This window comes from Bos indicus, chromosome 20, assembly GCF_029378745.1.
Source record: "Bos indicus isolate NIAB-ARS_2022 breed Sahiwal x Tharparkar chromosome 20, NIAB-ARS_B.indTharparkar_mat_pri_1.0, whole genome shotgun sequence".
NCBI classification, from domain to species: Eukaryota; Metazoa; Chordata; class Mammalia; order Artiodactyla; family Bovidae; genus Bos; species Bos indicus.
Window position 1 is genome coordinate 69,960,981 of NC_091779.1, and position 24,185 is coordinate 69,985,165.

The window sequence follows — 24,185 nt, forward strand, 5'->3', positions numbered from 1 at the left end:
TGAGAGCAAAGCTGCTGCTGGTGTCCAGGCTCCGTGTCCAGGCCCCGTGTGGTCACACTTGATTTCCCTTCGTCACATCTCAGGCCTGGGGCTTCTGACTCAACGTGGTGAGTGCGCCTGTGCAACTTCCTGAGAATCTGCCAGTCTGGTTTCCAGAGGGCCTGCCCCTGATGCATTCCCACCAGCAGGGGATCAAAGTTCTATCAATCCATGTTGTCACCAACATTTGGTGTTGATAGACTTTTTAGTTTTTGACCTTCAAAAAGTGATTTTAGTTTTCATTTCTCTGAAGACTAGTGAGGTTGGGCTTTTATTTTTTTTTAAGCTTATTAACCATTTTAACTCTTTTGTTTAATATTTCTTGTATTTTCTGACTTTGTTTTTTATTGGATTCTCTTAATATTGGGTTCTAAGACTTCATTCTTCTTTTTTTTTTTTAATAGGGAAAGCTTCACGAATTTGCATGTCATCCTTGCGCAGGGGCCATGCTAATCTTTTCTGTATCTTTCCAATTTTAGTATATGTGCTGCCGAAGTGAGCACTAAGAGTTCTCTCTTTTCCAGGGAGCAAGAGCTTTCAAAAATATGGTATACATTTTATAAATATTTTCTCCTAATCTGAAGTTTTTTACTTTTCATTTTTCCTAAAGATGTCTTTGGCAAAGCCAAGTTTTAAAATTTTAGTGACTTTGAAGGTCATAACATCTGCAGACATTTATTATTCATTCAACAACTACTTACAGAAAGCCACTGTGCTGAGGATGGTTATATATCCTGGAGACGAGACAGGAACCAAAAGTGGGTCAATCCCTGCCCCTGCCCCTGCCCCCACCCACCCTGGGCTCACACTCTTTACGGGAATATCCATGTGTAAACCCGTCATTTGAATAACTTCAGATGGTGATAATCGGGGTGAAAAAACGTATTTATTTCCATGACATATAGTGATGTGCAGCGTAATGTTAATCTCAGGTTGCTGCATGGTGAATTGACATCGAGTGTGTTATGAAATGATCCCTCTGTAAGTCTACTGACCATCTGTCCCCCACAAAGTTATTAATGATATCATTGGCCATATTTTACATCCCCTGGGCTTGTTGATTACATAACTGGAAGCTTAAATCTCCTTCAGGGTGATAGACATTTAAAAAGAAAAGCAGGGAATTAGAAAAGAGAGAGGTAGGGTGGGAGCCTGCGGAATCAGTGTTGACTAGGGCGACCCCGGTGGGCTCCCTGGGGAGGTGCTTCTTAGCTGAGCCTTGAATGTTGAAGAGAAAGCCCTGGGGGGGCGAGGGGTGGTGAGGGGTCCTCGGCAGGAGGACCGGCAGGCAAAAGGCCTCCAGGTGAGAAGGGACGTGGGTGTCACGCAGCTCAGGGCCCGGGGTCCTTGGCGGCAGAAGACGAGGCTGGAGGGGCAGCCGCTCTGCACTCCTGTGCTTGGTTCCTTGTGTCCAGGGACATCTGGAAGACAGGGGTCTTCCAGGTAGATGGCTTCTCATTTTCTCATCTGTAAGTGAAGGCATCTTTCTTCTTTAGAAAGAAGAAATGTGTATGTATGTGCTTCCCCCACCCCTGTATTTCTGTCCCTACTTGGCTGAGCATTTTTGTCATGAATGCGGTTCAAATTTTGTCACATTTTTTCCTGTATCTGTTGATATGATTGTATGACTCCTTTAGATAAATACAGTTAAATACATTAATTTTCAGCATGGAGCCAATTTTGCCTTCCTGGGGTGTATCCCACTTGGTCATAGTACATTACCTTTTTTACAAATGACTGTATTTGATTCACTAGCTAGGAACTTTTCCCCTTTTTTATTGAGGTTTCTCTTAGTCTCAGGTGTGCAGCATACGATTCGGTATTTCTACAGAGCAAACTCCATTGTGCATGAGCGTGCTTAGTCGTGTCAGTCGTGTCTGACTCTGTGTGACCCTATGGACCGTGGCCCGCCAGGCTCCCCTGTCCATGGGTTTCTCCAGGCAAGAATACTGGAGTGGGCTGCCGTTTCCTTCCCCGTTAGAAGTTATTATAAGATCATGGTTACAAGTTCCTGTGCTGTACCATGAGGTCTTTCTGTTCATCTACCCTGTTGCTTGTCTATTTTATAAGTAGTGGCTTGTATCTCATAGCCCACATCCCTGAATTGTCCCCCACCCATTTCTTCTGCCCTCTGATACCCAATAGTTTGTTTTCTGTGTCTGTTCGCCTGTGTCTGTTTTGCAGAAACATGAGCTTTTGTTTCTATTATTTTTTAGATCCCACCTATAAGTGGCATCAGACAGTGTTTGTCTTTCTCTTGATTATTTTTCTAAACATACTTTTCTCTAGGTCCATCTACAGGGCTGCTATTGGCGTCATTCCTTCTTTTTATGGCTGAGGAGTATTCCACTGCATACATGTACACATCTTCTTTATCCACCTGTTTGTTGGTGGGTGCTTGGGTGGCTTCCGCGTCTCGGCTATTATCAATAGTGCTGCAGTGAGCACTGGGGCCCACGTGCTTCTCCAGTTGGTGTTTTCACTTTTCCAACTTTGTGTGTGACCAGTGGTCCTGCATGATGCTGTTCCCTCCAGGTTTTGGTCCAGGGGCCTCTGTGGAACTGTGTGCCCTGCTGAAGAGCAGGGGCCTGACTGGTGGACCGAGGTCCCCTTGGGGTGTGCTTCCCTGGTTGCTTTGGAAAAGGCTCCCCGGAGGCTGGAGGAGGGCATGGTGCGTGGCGGGGGTCTGGGCAGGAGGAAGCGGAAGCTGAGGATGAAGACACCCGAGGACCTGGCGGTGCCTTGGGGGTGACGAAATGGCAGCCCACTCTAGTGTGCTTGCTGGGAGAGCTCCACGGACAGAGGAGCCTTGCAGGCTGCAGTCCATGGGGTCTCAACGTGTCGGATACGACTGAGCGACTGACACCTGGGGGTGGTGAAGGGAAAGAATTCAAGTTTCTCCTCGAGCAGCTAAGAGTGGGCGGTTCTTCCTGAAAAGAACACATCGGAAGCTGGTCAGAGAGGGAGAAGGAAGCTCGGGCCCGAGGCTGTGCGGATATCCCAGGACGTCTGGAGGAGGGGGTCACAGGTCACAGGACTCAGAGGAGGTCTCGTGGCTGGAGGCAGACCCGGGAGTATTTAATACACACTGAAGTCCCCAGGGGAGACGGGCCGGGGGCGTGTGCCTGCCTGTGAAGGGGCCCCGCTCACCTGGATGGCTGCAGGGCTGGGGCGGGAGTGCGCCGGAGGCCCAGTGTCTGCCTCCTGGGAGGGCCTCCCCTCGGAACCCCAGGCCCACCCTGTGCACCCCCATTCCCCATCCCCGCCTCCCACCTCGGGTCCCAGCGTCCCCAGGCAGCACAGGCTTCTGGCACAGGCGATGCGTGCAGGACCACAGGCCTTCTTTCAGCTTCTGTATCAGCTTCTTGAGGGAAGTCTTGCCCTCTCCTCTGAGTTCCGTCATTTGGCAAGCTGGGACCCCTCCTTCTTAGGGTGACAGTTCCTGCATTTGTCTTGTCCTTTGAGCCTTACTTTGTTTCCTGTGAGAACGCTCTACCTTCTGGATGGCTCTGCGGGGTCTTCCGTCTGCATATTTTTGTCTTTTTCTTCCGGGGGGGGCAGAGGTAAGCCGCTGGTCTCTGAACAGTTCATGTATGTATTTATCCATCTGCTGTTCTCACAGGACCAGGACATGTGTGCACAGACCCCCTCGCACGTCACACACCGGGGCCGATTCTGTGCAGGGTCGTCTCCTGTCTTCTAACCTCCTCTGTGATTCCAGCAGATGCCCAACATCTGATTTTCTCTGGGCTGCTGGATGGGGGCTTTGTCTGTCCCTCAGCTGGGGCCACCTAGGTTGACAAAAGGGAGAGTTTTGTTTAAAATAATAGAGAAATTATAACAATTTCAACCAAGCAATTGTCTAGAACGCACCGTCTCATTTATTTTTGGCACATCTGTCTCACTTGACAGCAAGAGCAACGACTAAGCCTGGAAGAGTAATTGGTGCCCACCCCTGGATTTATTTCCTTGGGCTCTAGAATCGCTGCAGATGGTGACTGCAGCCTTGAAATTAAAAGACGCTTGCTCCTTGTAAGAAAAGCTATGACAAACCTAGACAGTATATTAAAAGCAGAGACATCACTTTGCTGACAAAGGCCCGTGTAGGCAAAGTTACGGTTTTTCCAGTAATCGTGTTTGGATGTGAGAGTTGGACCATAACGAAATCTGAGCGCTGAAGAACTGGTGCTTTTGAACTGTGGTGTTGGAGAAGACTCTTGAGAGTCCCTTGGACTGCAAGGAGATCTAACCAGTACCTCTTAAAGGAAATCCTGAGGAATCCTAAAGGACGTCCTGAGTATTCATTGGAAGAACTGATGGTGAAGCTAGAACTCCAATACTTTGTCCACCTGATGCAAAGAGCTGACTCATTGGAAAAGCCCCTGATGGTGGGAAAGATTTAAGGCAAGAGCAGAAAGGGACGACAGAGGATGAGGTTGGATGGCATCACCGACTCCACGGACATGAGTTTGAGCAAGCTCTGGGAGTTGGCGATGGACAGGGAGGCCTGGCGTGCTGCAGTCCATGGGGTCGCAAAGAGTCAGACACGACTGAGCGACTGAACAACAAGGCTTTCATGAAGCAGGCACTGGGGCAGAGCATCCCAAGGGTGGAGCATCGCTGGTAGGAGTCGGATGCCGTTGCCCCTCAGTCCGGCTTACGCATTCATCAGCTCGCCCCTCCTCCATGTCGAGGACCTGACATTTGTTATAAAGCCCTGTGGTCCTGAGTCCGCATTGAGCTTCATGAAACCTGCAGGTCCAACCCAGCTCGTGGCCGAGTCATCTGCAGGCTGCCGGGCCACTGGTCGGTTCATCCTCCTTCTCTCCCTGCTTCCTTCCGTCCCAAGCTCAGTCCAGCCTGGACCCAGATGCCCGGCAAAGCCCCCCACCCATCCTCACCCCAGCCGCCATGTTAGCTGAAGGTGGTGGGGCAGGGGCTTGAGAACGTCCTTGGGTCTGGAAGTCTCCCTGCAAGTGTCAGAGCCAGCGCACCCAGCTGGTGCTTCCTTCCGCTTGTGGTCGCGGGCGTCCTGGCTCGCGGTGACCCACAGGCCGAGCCCACAGCCCCCCACACCTCCTACTCTCATCTCAGCACATGGTTAGCTCATGGTGAACATTTGTTGAAATGAAGTGAACTCTCAGAATTACTCAAACGTGGTTAGACACTTTCGGACGACTGGAGGTCACCAGGATGAACCATAGTTAAGTTCTGTTGGAGGGAAGTAATGCCCAGGGTGGGTTATCACAGCCAGTGCTCCCAGCCTGCTGGCGTTTTCTTTGAATGGAGAGGAGGATCCCAGGACACCACTCAGAGAGACCCCCGGCAGGAGCTGAGCCCCCCACTCAGCCTGACCCTCGGTGGGCTCTGCAGGGCTTCACCACGGTGCAGACTTGGGCCAAATACTGTCTGGCTGAGCTGGGCCTGGGGCTGTCTGTGGCCCGCCCCAACCCCTGGCTGCCCCTGAAGGCCCCTGCCCTCTGGTTGCTGGCCCTGGCGTGATCACAGCACACACAGGGGCACACAGACGCTGGTGGGAGACCAGAGGTGGGAGGGGAAGGCGCGAGGTCTGTCTCCTCCTCCTCGGACACCTGCACCACCGGAGGCTCCGTGAGCTGCAGGCGGCCCCTTTGTGAGGTCTCGGTGCTAGGTTCCGTCTGCCCAGTGGGGCTGGGCCCTGAGGATCCCCCACCCTGAGCTCCCCGCGCTGGGTGTGGGGCTCAGGAGGCCCGCGCTGTGTCCTGGCGCCCAGTCCTGAGACTAAGTCTCTCCAGCACTAAGTCTCTGTGGCGTTTTGTAACCACCCTCCCCCACCAGGGGGCTTGGGCTCTGCCCCCTCGATGGGACTGAGATGGATACCAAACTTCTGGGCGACCTGGAACTTAGAGTCTGTAGTTTGGATCCATATGTTTAAATATTTATAGAGAGATTAGCGGAAACCAGAGGAAAGCGAAGGTCAGTCCCCGTCAGCCTCTTGGAGCTGCTGCTTGTTTTTTCATCTCTCCCTAACGGACAGGTCTGTCCACTTGCAAAGCGACCTGGAATCCGTTTATTTCCCAAGGTGCAGAGCTTAGCAGGGCTTGTGCCGAAGGTACGACGGTGGCGGAGTTGTCGCTGACAGCAGTGTGGAGACACGCTTGGATGGGTGGGACGCTCACGCTCACGGGGGCTTCCCCAGAGTGACGGGTCAGGTGCACTTGCTTAAGGGGGTTCAGGCCCAGTGAGGGGAGTTCGCGGGACAGTGGCCCCCAGCCCCGCACCCTGGAGTGTTCTTAGCTGTGCTCAGAACCAAGCAGATGCCAGAATGTGAGGGGCACTGTTGGCACGGCTGAAATGTGTGCAGTCACATTTTAACACCAGAAATACAGTGAGGTCTCACCCAGAAGCTTTGAAGTGCAGTCTTGACAAAGAGGAAGTGAAGTGGAAGTCGCTCAGTCGTGTACGACTTTGCAACCCCATGGACCATAGTCCATGGAATTCTCCACGCCAGAATACTGGAGTGGGTAGCATTTCCCTTCTCCAGGGGATCTTCCCAGCCCAGGGAGTGAACTCCGGTCCTCCATGTTGCAGGCGGATTCTTTACCAGCTGAGCCACGAGGGAAGCCCCAGTAAAGAGGAAATACGCACACAACGAGGTCCTCTTTCCTGGAATCTCCTTTATTATATACCAGATGAGGAAATAAAATAAGCATCTCCATGGTGCATTTAGTTATTTAAAAGTTCCTTATTTGCCTTCTCACTTAAAATAGTGGGAAAAAAAAAAAAAAGAAAGCAACGACAAGCACAGGAGAAACGTCTAACCTCGGGAAACTCTCCTGCCCTAGAAGTCATGTGTGCCCCGCACGTGGTAACTGCCCTGCACCAGTTCCCATGCTGGTGCTGGGAACTGACCGGGGCTCCGTGTGGCCCCAGTGGGTCAGCGGTGGAGAGATGGGCTGATGTGGATGCCCGTCAGTGGTGCCCTTCTCTGTAAGGGGGCATCATGGGTGTGACCGTAGGCATGTCAGCTGGATTCCAGCTGCCCAAGCGGGTCTGTTGGCACTAACACAGAGGTTCGTGTTTTTAACACATGTGAAACCCAGTGTGTTTTCGGCCTGTATTCAGGGAAGCGGGAGATGCCCGAGGTCCATTTGGAGAGGCCTCTGCCCCTGTGTGAGGAGCTGATCGTTCTCGGGTGCTCAGGGAGCTCCCCAGAGCTCATCTCCGCGTTAGCCCATCCCTCTGTGGGCCTCTTCCTTTCCCTGCCCATCAGGAGATGGCAGCCCCGACCAGGGCCGCATCCTGGCAGGAGTCAGATGCAGAGAAATGCCTCCCCCAGCCCTGCCTTGTCTGCCGCGATGGTTTTCAGCTCTGCTCTCGGGCTCTTGCTGTCATCTTAACATAAGAGTGAGGTCGCTCAGTCGTGTCCGATTCTTTGTAACCCCACGGACTGCAGCCTACCAGGCTCCTCTGTCCATGGGATTTTCTAGGCGAGGGTACTGCAGTGGGTTGCCACTTCCTTCTCCATCTTAACGTAAAGGAAATCTTTAAGAGGCTGACGCCTCGCTCACACCTTCCCTCTTCAGCTCTTTTTCACACTCTCAGGAGTCCCCGGGGCTCTCCATGCCGATGCCGAGGTGCCCAGGCTCCTCCTGAAGCTCGCGGCTGTCCTGAACAACTCTGGTCTCCACGTGGTAGGGTGCTGCCAAGGGGGCGGAGGAGGCGTCGGGCTGAGCTAACCCTGAGTCCTTGAGCCTTGGGCATCACCTCCTGTATGTGCCCTGAGCCCACGAGCTTCACAAGCTTAGAGTTCCTGGACACAGCACAGCAGCAGGAGCCCCCCAGCCTTTGCTTCTGCAGAGAGCTGCAAAGCGAGGCAGCATTCTCTTGATTCACCTTCCCGGCAGCATTATGGCTTGTCCAACTCATTTGATCAGAGAGCACCCCTCTTGTCTGAGCACAGGCCCCGTGACTTCCCTCTGATGAAACTGAGTTCCATTCACAAATACGGGTTCTGCGGCTTCCACTCCATCTTGACACAAGTGAAGGGGACAGATGTCCTTCAAAAGGACACAGGGTCATGGGGCTGGGGTGCAGGCAGGGGCAGAGACGGGGCCATTGGTCAGGGCTGCAGAGAAGCAGCACGGACAGGAGATACATGGATGATGGGTGGATGGGTAGGTAGGTAGATGGACAGAGAGGTAACCTGATAGATGTTCCTATCTAAGTCACTAGGTCATGTCCAACTCTTTGTGACCCAAGGACTGTAGCCCGCCAGGCTCTTCTGTCCATGGGATTCTCCAGGCAAGAATACTGGAGCGGGTAGCCATTCCCTTCTCCAGGAGATCTTGCTGACCCAGGGAACGAACCTGGGTCTCCTGTATTGCAGATGGTAGATAATGGATAGAAACATAGACGGACAGGTAGGCTTACTCTAGGGAACCGGCTCCTGTGCTGATGAAGACCGAGATGGCCTGGAGCCTCAGGAGAGCCAGTGCGGCAGTTCCAGTCTAGTCCAAAGGCCTGAGAACCAGGGGAACTGACCGTGTGAGTCCCAGCCCGAGGGCAGGAGAAATCCAGGGTCCCAGCCCACCAGCCCAGTGGAGAGCAGGACTCTGCCCTTTCTCTGCCTTATCCCTGTTCAGACCCTCCAAGCACTGGGCGAGTCCACCAACCCTGGGGACTACCTGATTTGCTCAGCCCACCAATGCAAATGCTAACCATGTCCAGAAACACGTCACAGGCACACCCAGAGTCCTGTCTGATCCAGTATTGGGAGACACGTGGCCTGTGGAGCCGTCGTGCCGTCGCCAGAGGACGGGCACCATGGGTGTACCCAGCCCTCCCTCTACGTGGCTTGGGGAAGCGTGATGTGACCCGCACAGGCTTCCAGAAAGTGGGGCATGCTCCTTCTGCCATCTCTAGGGTGTGGTCAAGGCTCTGTCCCCCAGCCTCATCCTCGGCGCCCCAGGCTCCAGCTGGGACCCCCCGTGCATTTGAGTATAACCCTGGCAAGACAGGGAGCTGGGGTCCTGGGGGGCAGAAGTCCCAGCCTCTTCCCAGGGACCAGGGGGCTGGCACGTGGCCACGAGCACGGTCTCCATTGATGGAGGAATAAGGACAAGAAGGGACCAATCTTCTTGGTTCTCGGTGAGAACAGATGTGGCGCCATCCTTGAAGATGGGGTGGTGGTTGGGGGGAGAGGCGAGATCACCTCCCGAGGGCATCCTGAGCTGGCCCGTAGCCTCTCAGACAGAAAATGCTGTTCTGCAGGGTGCAGCCCACAGATGAAATGCCAGAGTGACCAACTCTACCGCTTCATGAGGAATTCTGCTAGCTTGACTTAACTTATTGCCCGCACTGAACTCAGTTCCACACGGATCCATTTCAGTCGGTTTTCACGGAACTGTCTACCCTTTGGCAGGGTCTGCTGGAGAATGTAATAAAGTTGAAAGAACCTACTTCCCACTTTCTGGGAAGCTTCTGAAAAAGAAGACAGGCACAGTGCCCAGCACCAACCATCACCTGCATTTCATGTTCTTTTTCAGTACTTTTTGGTAGTCAGATCTTCCCCTGCTTCAGTTAACTTGACATGTTGTTGGTTCTGTCTTAGTTTATAGCTGGGACACCTCCCGGGTGGCTGAGAGCAGCACGGCCCATTAGAGTCTGTAACGAGCTTGGTGTGAAATGACAGTGTCTGAGACGCTCGGACATCTCAGACTCCAGTCCTAAGTGAGATTTGCTTCCTTCCTGCAGAAGTGACGTGAATAAACGAGTTAAACTAGGAAGGCGTCCCAATCCATTTCAGTCACGCTGTCAGAGGGTCCCGTGTCCTTGGGGGTGACACGCAGGGAGGCTTGGGGAGCCCGAAATACCCGCTCACCACCAGGGGTGGCCTGAACCCAGCCAGACCCTGGACTCCTTTTTTGTCGTGAGACACTCGGGAGCACGTGTCGGTCTCTAGACACAACGACCGCATCTCTTGTTTGCCCCGAGATGGTGTTTCACACGTTTTAGGTTTCGGAGCTTAAATTAGCTTGTCTGATAAGAGAGACTCGTCTGCTCCTGTCCAAGGGGCAGCCGGTGGCGCCTTCTGCGGCCAGGACCGTGACCTCTGTGAGGTAAGGCGAGTCTCCGCTGGAAATTATTTATCACCCGAGTGGGTCATTCCGTTTCAGCCTCCCAGCCTCATGGGCATCTCATTGACACAGCAATAATGGCCTATGAACTTCTAGTCCAATTAATTGTTAATGAGAGGCTTGATGAGCAGAGAAAGGGGCTATTAGTTTAGCTGGTTGTCTTTCTGTCACAGTAGCAGGGGTCAACATTCTGCAAAGGGGGAAATGAAAGCATTGGCACTGACCCACTCTTCCAAATGAGCTGCATCATCTTTGATGTTAAGTAAAATACAAAGTTTGGTCACCCCCGGAAATTCACATGTAAACACACAGACCCACTGTATTTTTTAAAAGTGAGAGCACAGGTGCTTTTAAAAAATCATAATAATTCTTGTGAGTTTCATGATGCTTGCCCTGTATGAATATAGTTCAGAATTTTACAGTTCAGTTCAGTCACTCAGTTGTGTCTGACTCTTTGCAACCCCATGGCCTGCAGCACACCAGGCCTCCCTGCACATCACCAACTCCTGGAGCTTGCTCAAACTCATGTCCATCAAATCGGTGATGCCATCCAACTAGAATTTTACAGGCCCAGTACAAACTGCAGAAGAAATCATAGTTTTATCTCGTGTGTTTGGTTCCCTTATTTTTTTAAAAAGAGAAATTGAATTTGTACTTTTCTGATTATAAAAGTAGTGTGTGCTCAACCCAACAGATTCAGAAAATCAAGGCGCATATTTCTAAAAAGGTGGGTAGCGCCCATACTTCTGCCACTCAGAGGTGGTAACTGTTAACAGACTCGGTGTCAAGTGCCGCCTGTGCCCTGGGTGGGAGCTGCTCCCGCCTTGATCTGCATGCTTGGCACAGCCCACACTGGGCGATTTTGTACACGTGAATACACGCATGGGTGCAGAAGAGTGTGGTGGAGCCTGTGTGCCCACGCCAGGATTCTTGCCTGGAGAACCCCATGGACAGGGGAGCCTGACAGGCTGCAGCCCACGGGGCCGCAAAGGGTAGGACAGCTGAGCGAATCTCACTGCATGTGAACGTGTGCTTCTATGCAGTTTTGAAAATGTGCTTCTGTTGCTTGAATCCTTCATTTTCCAGCACAGTAAGTGTATCATCGCTTCCCCCAAAGAGATTCTTTTGTCATGTTCTGAATCCTTGACGAAGAATGTAAAGTCCTGACACGCCTATGCTGCTGTCTTTAACTGGTATCTGGAAACCGCTTCCGTAATAGTCTGTGGAGTCGTGGAGGAGGAGACCTGTCCAACTCAGGACTGTCCTTCTGCTCTGGCTGAAAAGGACGAACAGGCGAGAGGCAGGGGTGCTGGTCCTCACGAGGATTGCTCCCGCCTGGGGATATCACTTGTGTGACACGATTGGAGCACACCCGGAGAGAAGGTTCTGCCGAAATTTCACCCTTAGAGCTTCGCATACATGATGCTAGTACATTTCAGAGAGTTAAGGCCTCAAGCTGTCAATCAATCCAGCTCTACATTTTGCTCCATTCCAGCTGTGTGACAGTACATGGGTGACCTTGTCCAGGGAGCTCAGCTCCTTGGAGCCTTGTAAGTGTTCTCTAAGGAAAAGATTTCAGTGTTGACCATCTGGTGATGTCCATGTGTAGAGTCTTCTCTTGTGTTGTTGGAAGAGGGTGTTTGCTATGACCAGTGCATTCTCTTGGCAAAACTCTATTAGCCTTTGCCCTGCTTCATTCTGTACTCCAGGGCCAAATTTGCTGTTACTCCAGGTGTTTCTTGACTTCCTACTTTTGCAATCCAGTCCCCTATAATAAAAAGGACATCTTTTGGGGGTGTTAGTTCTAAAAGGTCTTGTTGCTCTTCATAGAACCGTTCAACTTCAGCTTCTTCAGCAGTACTGGTTGGGGCATAGTCTTGGATTACCGTGATATTGAATGGTTTGCCTTGGAAATGAAGACCATGGCATCTGGTCCCATCACTTTTTGGGAAGTAGATGGGGAAACAGTGGAGATGGTGTCAGACTTTATTTTGGGGGGCTCCAAAATCACTGCAGATGGTGATTGCAGCCATGAAATTAAAAGACACTTACTTCCTGGAAGGAAAGCTATGACCAACCTAGAAAACATATTAAAAAGCAGAGACATTACTTTGCCAACAAAGGTCTAGCTAGTCAAAGCTATGGTTTTTCCAGTGGTCATGTATGGATGTGAGAGTTGGACTATAAAGAAAGCTGAGTGCCTAAGAATTGATGCTTTTGAACTGTGATGTTGGAGAAGACTCTTGAGAGTCCCTTGGACTGCAAGGAGATCCAACCAGTCCATCCTAAAGGAGATCAGTCCTGGGTGTTCATTGGAAGGACTGATGCTGAGGCTGAAACTCCAGTACTTTGGCCACCTCCTGCGGAGAGTTGACTCATTGGGAAAGACTCTGATGCTGGGAGGGATTGGGGGCAGGAGAAGGGGACGACAGAGAATGAGATGGCTGGATGGCATCACTGACTCAATGGATGTGAGTTTGGGTGAACTCCGGGAGCTGGTGATGGACAGGGAGGCCTGGCGTGCTGCAGTTCATGGGGTCACAAAGAGTCGGACATGACTGAGCGACTGAACTGAGCTGAAGGACGAGACGGACAGTCAGGCGGGTGAGCTCGCAGCCAGCCGTCCGTCAGGATGTGTGTGTGTGTGTGCATTCGGTTGTGTCTGGTTCTTTGAGACCCCGTGGGCTGTAACCCTCCAAGCTCCTCTGTCCATGGGATTTTCCAGATGAGAATACTGGAGGGGGTTGCCATTTCCTTCTCCCAACCCAGGGATCTTCCCAACCCAGGGATCAAACCCACGTCTCCTGCATCTCCTGCATTGGCAGGTGGATTTTTACCACTGTGCTGCCTGGAAAGCCTTGTTGTGAGGGATGGGAGCCCAGAAAGCAGTTCAGCAACAATAGCCATCAGCGCTGTTCTTATCTGTAACACTATTCCATTAAGAGACGTCAGCATCTGCATGCCTGTGTGGTTTAGTCTAATCAAGTGGTGGCCATGACCCGAGTGTGCATGGTGTAGACAGAAGGCGGGAGGGCGAGCAGTTAACGCGAGGAAGCAGCAGCTGTGGGCCGCCTGCACTGGATATGTGTCTGGAGGGTTCCTATTCACCGGAAGGACTGATGTTGAAGCTGAAACTCCAATACTTTGGCCATCGGACATGAAGAGCTGACTCATTGGAAAAAAGACCCTGGTGCTGGGAAAGATTGAAGACAGGAAGAGAAGGGGACGACAGAGGAGGAGATGGTTGGATGGCATCACCGACTCAATGGAGATGAGTTTGGGTAAACTCCAGAAGTTGGTGATGGACAGGGAGGCCTGGCGTATTGAAGTCCATGGGGTTGCAAAGAGTCGGACATGACTGAGCAACTGAACTGGACTGAACTGGAGGGTTCCACCAGCCCTGGGCAGCTCACAGGTGACTGCGGTCAATCGTGTTCTTACACTAGGTCAGGCTTGTTCTCAGCACTGAGGTGATACTTTTTTGCATATTGAAGCCATTTACCCAGGATGACAAAGCCAGGCCAGGAGGGCCCAGCTCAGAGCCCACCTCCACCATGGAGAGAAGAGTCCAATGTGCTTCCAGAGCTCAGCCCAGGACCAGAGGGCCCTGACATAGCAGACCTATCTCTGGAGAAGAAGCGGCCTGAGCTTCCCTGGAGGAAGAAGGGAGAGGAGAGAGTGGGAGAGACACAGAGACGTTCAGAGCAGCCCCTGGTGTCCGGGTGTGGCTCAGTGTTGGAGCAGGAAGGAGCAGCAGCCGGAGGGTCTTTGGCAGAGCTCTGGGATGCCTGCGATGCTCCCACGGGACAGGGTGGCCCTGTGCAGGGGCGTGGGGTGCGGTGGAGAGCGGGTGGCACGAGGGGCCACAACCTTTTGGACAGAAAAGGAAATGGTTGTACAATTGCCTCTGGAGAAGAAGGCCAGCGTCTTGCTCCAAATGCCAGCCAGCACGTCTGCGTCTCAGCGATCATCAGTCTGTTCTCTGGACGCTTCACCATAGGGACGCTTCACCGACGCTTCACCATAGGGAAGCTTCACCGATGCTTCACCATAGGGACCTGACCTGGCACCAGGCTCCTGTCCATTCCTGCCCCCAGGAGACGGTTTGCCCACCCCCCACACCCAAATGCCATCCTGGACCAGAGGTGGAGGAAAGTCTGAAAGAATGGCTGGGTACTCCAGAGAGGTTATATTGAATTTCTTAAGAAAGTACCGCCTGTCTTTCAAAGCTGAGGCACCGTTTTGCATTCCCAGTGGTATGAGAGTTTGTGTTGCCCCACGTCCCACTAGAATTTGCCGTTGTCGGTGTTCTGGATTTTGGCTACTCTAATAGGTATACTCTTGCCTGGAAAATCCCATGGACGGAGGAGCCTGGTAGGCTGCAGTCCATGGGGTCGCTAAGAGTCAGACATGACTGAGCGACTTCCCTTTCACTTTTCACTTTCATACATTGGAGAAGGAAATGGCAACCCACTCCAGTGTTCTTGCCTGGAGAATCCCAGGGACGGGGGAGCCTGGTGGGCTGCCGTCCATGGGGTCACACAGAGTCGGACACGACTGAAGTGACTTAGCAGCAGCAATAGGTATACAATGTATCTCATTTTAGCTTGTGTTTCCTAATGACATAGGAGGTGGAACATCTTTTCATACACTTAGCTGCCGTCTGTGTATCTTTTTTGACAAAGTATCAGTTAAAATCACTGGCAATGTTTCTTTGAGTTGTTTTCTTATCATTAAATTCCAAAGAGTTCTTTGTGTATATTGGCTAGCGATCCTGTTTGAGACATGTCTTTGTCCTTGGCAAACATTTCCTCTCCCTCTGTGGCTTGTCTTCTTCCTCTTTTGACATCATCTTTCACGGAGCAGAATTGTCTGATCTGATCCGAGTCCAGCCAGTCAATTCTCTCCTTCATGAACTGTGCCCATGGCTAATCTGAGCATTCATCTCCACACCCAGCGACATCTAGGTTTTCTCCTGTGTTATATTTAGGAGTTTATAGTTTCAGGTTTTACACTTAGGTCTGTGATCTACTTTGAGATAATTTTTGAGAAGGCTTTACGGTCTGCGTCCAGATCCAGTTTTCTGCCTGCTGATGTTGACCTCTCCCAGCGCCATTTGTTGAAAAGACTGTCTTTGCTCCATTATTTTGCCTTTGTTCTTTTGCCAGAAATCCATCGACTGTGTGTATGTGGGTGTTTTGGGGGCTCTCCGTGATGTCCCATCTATCTATCTGTCTATTCTTTCTCTAATACCACTTTATGTTGATTATTATAGCTTTACAGTAAGTCTTGAAATCGAGCAGTGTAAGCCCTACAACTTTATTCTTCTCCTTCAGTAAACTCTAGTACTTTGGCCACCTCATGCGAAGAGTTGACTCGTTGGAAAACACTCTGATGCTGGGAGGGATTGGGGGTAGGAGGAGAAGGGGACGACAGAGGATGAGATGGCTGGATGGCATCACTGACTTGACGGACGTGAGTCTGAGTGAACTCCGGGAGTTGGTGATGGACAGAGAGGCCTGGCGTGCTGCGATTCATGGGGTCGCAAAGAGTCGGACACGACTGAGCGACTGATCTGATCTGATCTGGTCAGTATTGTGTTGCTATTCTTTTTTCTTTTCTTTCTTTTGCCTCTCCAAATAAACTATAGAATAAGGTTTTTTGGTATCCACCAAAATTACTTGCTAGGATTCTGACTGGTATTACATGAATCTCTTGATCAACTTGGGAAAAACTGATGTCTTGACAATTTTCGATCTTCCTATCTGTGAGCAGGAACATTGCATTTATTTAGTTCTTTGATTTCATTCATCAGAATTAGTAATTCCCTCATGTGGATCTAACATACATATTGCTTGGTTTATACCAAGCTGTTTCATTTGCAGGGAGTGCTTATGTAATTTTCCTGTATGTATATTTTTATTTCAAATTCCACTTTTTTATTCCTGGCATAATGAAAAACAATGGAGTTTTTCATATTAACCTTGTATTCTGAAACTTGCTGTAATGGACTGTTAGTTCCAGAGGTTTTGGTAGAATTTCAGATTATCTATACAGACTATCATGTCATCTGTGATCAAGGTCAATTTTATTTTTTTCTCCCTAGCCTGTATTCTGCTTTTTTCCCCTTTTCTTTTCTTGTCTTATTGCATACATAGGTACTTCCATGATGTTGAAAGGAGTGAAGAGAGAGGACATCCTTGCCATATTACTGGTGAGAAAGCCTCAGGCTTCTCACCCTAAGCACAATGCTAGTCGCAGGGCTTCTGGTAGATGTTTTTTATTAAGTTGAGGAAGTCCCCCCTCTATCTCTAGTTTACTGAGAATGTTTATCATGAATTGACTTGTTGGATTTTGTCAAATGATGTTTGTCCATCTGTTGATCTCATCATGTGAGTTTTGTTTAGCCTGTTAATGTGACATCCATAGTTGCATTTATTTCACACACTAGCAAAGTAATGCTCAAAATTCTCCAAGCTAGGCTTCAACAATATGTGAACCAAGAACTTCCAGATGTTCAAACTGAATTTAGAAAAGGCAGAGACCAGAGATCAAATTGTCAACAGCTGTTGGATCATAGAAAAAATCAAGAGAATTCCCAAAAAAAACATCTGCTTCATTGAATACATTAAAGCCTTTGACTGTGTGGATCGTACCAAACTGGAAAATTCTTAAAGAGATGGAAATACCAGACCACCTTACCTGCCTCCTGAGAAACCTGTATGCAGGACAAGAAGCAGCAGTTAGAACCGTACATGGAACAATAGACTGGTTCAAAATTGGGAAAGGCATCCATCAAGGCTGTATATTGTCACTTTGCTTATTTAACTTCTATGCAGAGTACATCATGTGAAATGCCATGATGAAGCACAAGCTGGAATCAAGATTGTCGGGAAAAATACCAATAACCTCAGATACGCAGATGACACCACCCTTATGGCAGAAAGTGAAAAGGAACTAAAGAGCCTCTTGATGAAACTGAAAGAGGAGAGTGAAAAAGTTGGCTTAAAGCTCAACATTCAGAAAACTAAGATCATGGCATCTGGTCTCATCACTTCATGGCAAATAGATGAAGAAACAATGGAAACAGTGACAGACTTTATTTTCTTGGGCTCCAAAATCACTGCAGATGGTGATAGCAGCCATGAAATTAAAAAATGCTTGCTCCTTGGAAGAAAAGCTATGACCAACCTACACAGCATATTAAAAAGCAGAGACATTACTTTTCTGACAAAGGTACATGATTTCTCCAGTCATCATGTATGGATGTGAGAGTTGGACCATAAAGAAAACTGAGCACTGAAGAATTGATGCTTTTGAACTGTGGTGTTGGAGAAGACTCTTGAGAGTCCCAGGACAGCAAGATCAAAGCAATCAATCCTAAAGGAAATCAGTCCTGAATATTCATTAGAAGGATTGATGATGGGAAAGCTCGAAGGCAGGAGGAGAAGGGAACAACAGAGGATGAGATGGTTGAATGGCATCACTGACTCAATGGACATGAGTTTGAGCAAGTTCCAGGAGTTGGTGATGGACAAGGAGGTCTGGTGTGCTGCAGTCTGTGGGGTCATGAAGAGTCAGACATGACTGAGTGAATAAACTGAGCTGAACGTGAGGTATTACAGTAACTGATTTTTGAGCGTTGAAGCAGCCTTGGATAACAGATAAATTCCACTTGACTGAGGTGTTAATTTTTTTTATACATTATTGGATTTACACTGGTACTGTTTTATTGAGAATTTTTTGCATCTAAGCTCATGGGAGATATTGGCCTGGAGTTTTCTTGTAATGTGTTTCTCTGATTTGATATTGCTCTAATGCTGATCTCATAGAATCAGTCAGGAAACATTTCCTCTGCTTCTATCATCTGGCAGAGATTGTAGAGAATTGGTAAGTTTTTTTGCTTGATTGTTTGGTAGAATCCATCAATGAATGCATCTGGGCCTGGCAGTTTCTATTTTGGAAGGCTATTAATTATTTAATCATTTTTAAAGAGATTATGGGCCTATTTATATTTGTTGTGAATTTTGGAAGATTGAGTTTTTGAAAAAATTGGTTCATTTCATCTGCGTTATCAAATTTGTGACCATGAAATGGTTGTTTTTTTTTTTTTTTTTTTTTTTAAAGTCACTCAGTTGTGTCTGACTCTTTGCAACCCCATGGACAATATAGTCCATGGAATTCTCCAGGCCAGAAAAGGAGTGGATAGACTTTCCCTTCTCCAGGGGATCTTCCCAACCCAGGGAATGAACCCAGGTCTTCCACATTGCAGGCAGATTCTTTACCAGCTGAGCCACAAGGGGAGCCCCAAAATACTGGAGTTGGTAGCCTATCCCTTCTCCAGGGGATCTTCCCAACCCAGGAATCCAACTGGAGTCTCTTGCATTGCAGGTGGATTCTTTACCAACTGAGGTACCAGGGAAGCCCAAAGCGGTTCATAGTATTTCTTTATTATCTTTTTAATATCCACTGGATCTGTAGCTATGTTTTCTCATTTCTTTCCGATATTAGCAATGTGTGTCCTCTTTTTTTCTTGGTTATCCCGACTAGAGTTTTATTGCTTTTATCAATCTTTCAAAGGACTAGTTTTTTTTGGTTTTTCTGTTATACAGATTTGGTTTGTGATTTTATCTATTGGTTTTCTATTTTAAGTTTTATTGATTTCTGCTCTAATTCTTATTATTTATTTTCTTTTGCTAACTTTGGATTTAATTTGCTTTCCTAAGATGGAAATTTAGATGATTGATCTTGGCTCTTCTTTCATTTTAATATATGAGTCAATGCTGTATATTTTCCTCTAAGCACTGCTTTTACCACGTTCCACACATTCTGTTAAGTTCTGTTTTCATTTTCATTTAGCAAAAGTACTTTTCAGGTTTCCGTAATGGCTCAGCAGTAAATAATCCACCTGCAGTGCAGGAGCCACAGGAGACTTGGGTTCAGTTCCTGGGTGAGGAAGCTCTCCTGGAAGAGGGTGTGGCTACCTACTGCAGTATTCTTGCCTGGAGAATCCCATGAACAGAGGACCCCAGCGGCCTAGAGTCCACAGGGTTGCAAAGAGTCAGGTGTGATGAAGTGACCAAGCACTCATAGATGCATTTTCATTTAGCTAAAAATACTTCTTACTTTTGAGATTTTTCTTCAAGTCATCTGTTAATTAGAAGTGTATTGTTTAATATCCATGTATTAATATTTGGGGGTTTTCCAGTTATCTTTCTGTTATTTATTTTTAGTTCAATTCTAATATGGTCTTTTACATTTTTAAAGACATGTTTTATGGCCCAGTGTGGTCTATCTGATGAATGTTCCATGTGAGCTTGAGAATGTGATGTTATTGGATGAAGTAGTCTGTAGATGTCGATTATATCCAGTTGATTGATGGCGTTGTTGAGTTCCACTCTATCCTCACTGATTTTCTGCCTGTTGCATCTGCCCGTTTGTGACGGAAGGATGCTGAAGTCCCCGGGTTTGGAGGTGCACTCATCTCTTTCTCCCTGTGGTTCTGTTGGCTTGTGTCTCAGGCAGTTTTATGCTCTGTTTTAGACACGTACATGTTAAGGATTTTTATATTTTCTTGAAGAATAAACCTCTTTCTCATTATGCAATGCCCTTTATCCCTGATAATTTTTTTGCTTTGAGGTTTCTTTTGCCTTAAATCAACATAGCCACTCCTACCTTCTTTTGATTAGCCTTAGCATGGTATATTTTTCTCCCTCTAGTTACAGGCATGTCTCAGAGAGATTTTGGGTTTGGTTTCAGTCCACTGCAGTAAAGCAAACATCATAATAAAGCAAGTCACGCAAATGTTTTGGTTTCCTGCAGCATGTAAGTTATGTTTACACTATCCTGTGGTCTATTAAGTGTACCATAGGATTATGGCTAAAAAAACAAGGTATATACCTTAATTAAAAATACTTTTTCACCAAAAAATACTTCGCCTTCAGCAAGTTGCAGTCTCTTTGCTGGTGAACGGTTTGTTTCGGTGTTGATGGCTGCTGGCTGAGCAGGATGGTGGCTGCCAAAGGCTGGGGTGGCTGCATCCTAAAGTAACGTAATAACACAGCTTGTCCCATTGACTGACTCTTCCTTTTACTAACGATTTCTCCGTAGCATGTCAATGTTATTTGATAGCATTTTGCCCACAGTAGATCTTGCAAAGGTGAAGTCAGTCCTCTCAAGCCCTGCTGCTGGTTTATCAACCAAGTTTCTATAACATTCGGGATTCTTTGTTATGCTATCAACAAGTTTTACATCTTCACTAGCAGATTCCAACTGAAGGAGCCACCTTCCTGTTCATCCATAAGAAGCCATTCCTTATGTATTCAAGTTTCATGATGAGATCACAGCAGCTGAGTCACACCTTCAGGCTCCACTTAAAATTCTAGTTCCCTCACTATTTCCACCATCTGTGCTTACTTCCTCCTCTGAAGTCCTGACACCTGCAAAGTCATGCGTGGGGATTAGAATCAGCTTCTTCCAAACGCCTGTTAGTGAGTGAGTGAAGTCGCTCAGCCGTGCCCAGCTCTTTGCGACCCCATGGACTGCAGCCCACCAGGCTCCTCAGTCCATAGAATTTTCCAGGCAAGAGTACTGGAGTGGGTTGCCATTTTCTTCTCCAGGGGATCTTCCCAACCCAGGGATCGAACCCAGGCCTCCAGCACTGCAGGCAGAAGCTTTACTGTCTGAGCCACTGGGGAAGCCCATCGCCTATGAATGCTGATATTCTGACTTCTTCCCATGAATCACAGATGTTGTTAATGGCTTCTGGAGTGGTGAGTCTTCTCCAGAATACCTTCAGTTCTCAGACTTTTTAGCGCAACTTGTCCGTACTGAGCCCCCAGCAGTTCTTCACTTGCAGCCCAGGTCTTCCTACCTTGACACCGGTCTCAAGGAAGGTCTCTGCTTCTGCATCTTCTCCAAGAAAGTCCTGCCTCTCTGTATCACCTCTCTGACTCTCCAGCCTTGATGGCAGCATTTCCCCCTGGGTCATCCTCCCCATTATAGTCTCAAGAACTGCTCATTGTTCAGTCTGCCCAGCATTTCTCTTGTTGACAGGTTGGATTGGCAACTTCCAAGTCCCTTACTGAGAAGTTCTTAAATCAACAAAAATAATTTGCCTAACAACACATACAAATGTGGGACTAATAGTGCATTAATAAAAGGAGTGGAGAAAAGAATGTTGAAGCTGTAATTATTTTCTCAAAGATTACATCTCAATCTATGTCTACATGATAGCAGGTACAGTGGAGATTCAGTAGGTATGTTGCTATTTTGTCAAGATTTAGTCAAGAAGAGTCAAGTTGATTGTATCAATCCAAGTAATTTAACTATAAGAACATAATGACCTGAATCAGTTATCTACCTGGAATAAATCAGCTAATTGTTACATTTTTACTTAATTTTCTCTTGTTGCAGCTTTGGATTAGATAATACAAACTCATTACTTCCTGCAAGCCACAAAACATTTATCTTAATTCCCAAGGTTCATTTGTTATTGTTGTTCAGTCGCTTAGTCGTGTCCAACTCTTTGCAATTCCATGGACTGCAGCATGCCAGGCTTCCCTGTTCTCCCCCATCTCCCGGAGCTTGCTCAAACTCATGTCCATTGAGTCAGTGATGCCATCCAACAATCTCATTCTCTGTCACCGCCTTCAATCTTTGCCAGCATCAGGGTCTTTTCCAGTGAGTCAGCTCTTTGCATCAGGTGGCCAAAGTACTGGAGCTTCAACCTCAGCATCAGTCCTTCCAATGAATAGTCAGGGTTGATTTCCTAGAGAATTGACTGGTTTGATCTCCTTGAAGTCCAAGGGACTCTGAAGAATCTTCTCCAACACCACAGTTCAAAACCATCGATTCTTTGGTGCTCAGACTTCTTTATGGTCTGACTACTGGAAAAACCATAGCTTTGATTAGACAGATCTTTGTTGGCAAAGTAATGTCTCTGCTTTTTAATATACTGCCTAGGTTGGTCATAGCTTTGTCTCCAAGGAGCAAGCATCTTTTCACTTCTTGGCTGCAGTCACCATCAGCAGTGATTTTGGAGCCCAAGAAAATAAAGTCTCGCATTGTTTCCATTGTTTCCCCATCTATTTGCCATGAAGTGATGGGACCAAATGCCATGATCTTAGTGTTTTTTTTTTTTTAATCAAAATGATCAACTAGATTTTATCAGCTTAAAAATGTCATGCCCTTCAAAGGACAATGTCAAAGGCATAAAGAAGCAAGTCACAGCCTGGGAGTAAAGAGCCACAGTGCATAATTATGACCCAAAACCTGTATCCAGAGTGTATATACATCGGTAAAATCTGGGTACAAGTCTTTGTCCCTATGTGAATATGTATATTCATATATATGCATATATTCACAAATATATGTAACTATATACATATATCCACACAAATATATGTATATATTTGTGGACTTTGAAGTTAAACTCACTCAGTCGTGTCCAACTCTTTGCAACCCCAGGGACTATGCAGACCATGGAATTCTCCAGGTCAGAACGTGGGAGTGAGTGGCCTTTCCCTTCTCCGGGAGACATTCCCAACCCAGGGATCAAGCCCAGGTCTCCCGTGTTTGTGGAATACAGAGGTATATACACATATGTAGACAAACGAAGCAGTGATGAAAAATCACTTCTCAAAGACAAATACCATATTATTTCATTTACATGCGGATCTGAAAAAAATACAAAACAAACAAAAAAGCTTGTAGATACAGAGAAGAGATTAGTGGTTGTCAGAGGTAGGGGGTAGGCGATAGGCAAAAATGGGTGGAGGAGGTCAAAAGGTACAAACTTCCAGTTGTAAAGCAAATGAGTTCTGGGGTCTCAGGTCAATGATACTGTGCTGTGCCAAAAACTGGTAACAGGACACACATTCTAATTAAAGACTGAGCAAGCTATTTGACTAGCTATTGCTTAAAAGAAGATATATGATGATGATCAGCAAATGAAAGATGCTTCCCATTCTGAGTTGTCAGGTATACACAGGTTAAATTCATAATGATCCTAAATCCCACCAAAATATAAAAGATTAACAGTGTGAAATGTTAAAGAGGGTACAGCAGATTTTACTCTGTTGTTGGGAGTGTAAAATGGTATGATCATTTGTGAAGCAAGTATAAAATTAAACACATATTTGGTACAGGGCCCACTCTTAACTAATTATTTCAGTGGAATGAAAAGTTTTGTCCAAAAAAATGATGTGTATAAGAGTTTTGTGTGTATAAGAGTATTTCCCAGAGTGGATATAGCCCACTAGTTTATCAGTAGACGGATAGACAAACCCATGGCAGAGTACTCAACCATGCAGAGTACCCAACCACGCAGAGTACCCAACCACGCAGAGTACCCAACCACGCAGAGTACTCAACCACGCAGAGTACTCAACCATGCAGAGTACTCAAGCACACAGAGTACTCAACCACGCAGCGATCTGTCGTTCAGTCCCTCAGTCACGTCCAGCTCTTTGCAGCCCCGTGGACTGCAGCAAGCCAGGCTTCTCTGTCCCCTTCTATCTCCTGGCGTTTGCTCAAACTCATGTCCTTTGAGTCGGTGATGCCATCCAACTATCTCATCCTCTGTCGCCCCCTTCTCCTCCTGCCTTCAGTCTTTCCCAGCATCAGGGTCTTTTGCAGTGAGTCAGCTCTTCACATCAGGCGGCCAAAGCGTTGGAGCTTCAGCTTCGGCGTCTGTCCTTCCAGTGAATATTCAGGATTGATTTCTTTTAGGATTGAGCGGTTTGATCTCCTTGCTATCCATGGTACTCTCAAGAGTTTTCTTCAGCACCACAATTTTAAAGCATCAGTTCTTTGGTGATCAGCTTTTTTTATGGTCCAGCTCTCATATTTGTACATGACTACAGGAAAAACCACAGCTTTGACTATATGGGCCTTTGTTGGCAAATTGATGACTCTGCTTTTTCATATGCTGCCTAGGTTGGTCATAGCTTTTATTCCAAGGAGCAAGTGTCTTTTAATTTCATGGCCACAGTCAGTGTCTGCGGTGATTCTGGAGCCCAAGAACAT

At 47.7% G+C, this 24,185-nt stretch overlaps 1 non-coding gene across 1 annotated transcript; it reads right to left on the reverse strand.

Annotated features, from left to right (window-relative positions):
- Positions 1 to 435: 435 nt before the first annotated feature.
- Positions 436 to 542, reverse strand: LOC139178088 (U6 spliceosomal RNA). The gene has a single exon (XR_011562512.1). It is a non-coding gene; the product is annotated as a U6 spliceosomal RNA (small nuclear RNA).
- Between the last annotated feature and the right edge of the window lie 23,643 nt (positions 543 to 24,185).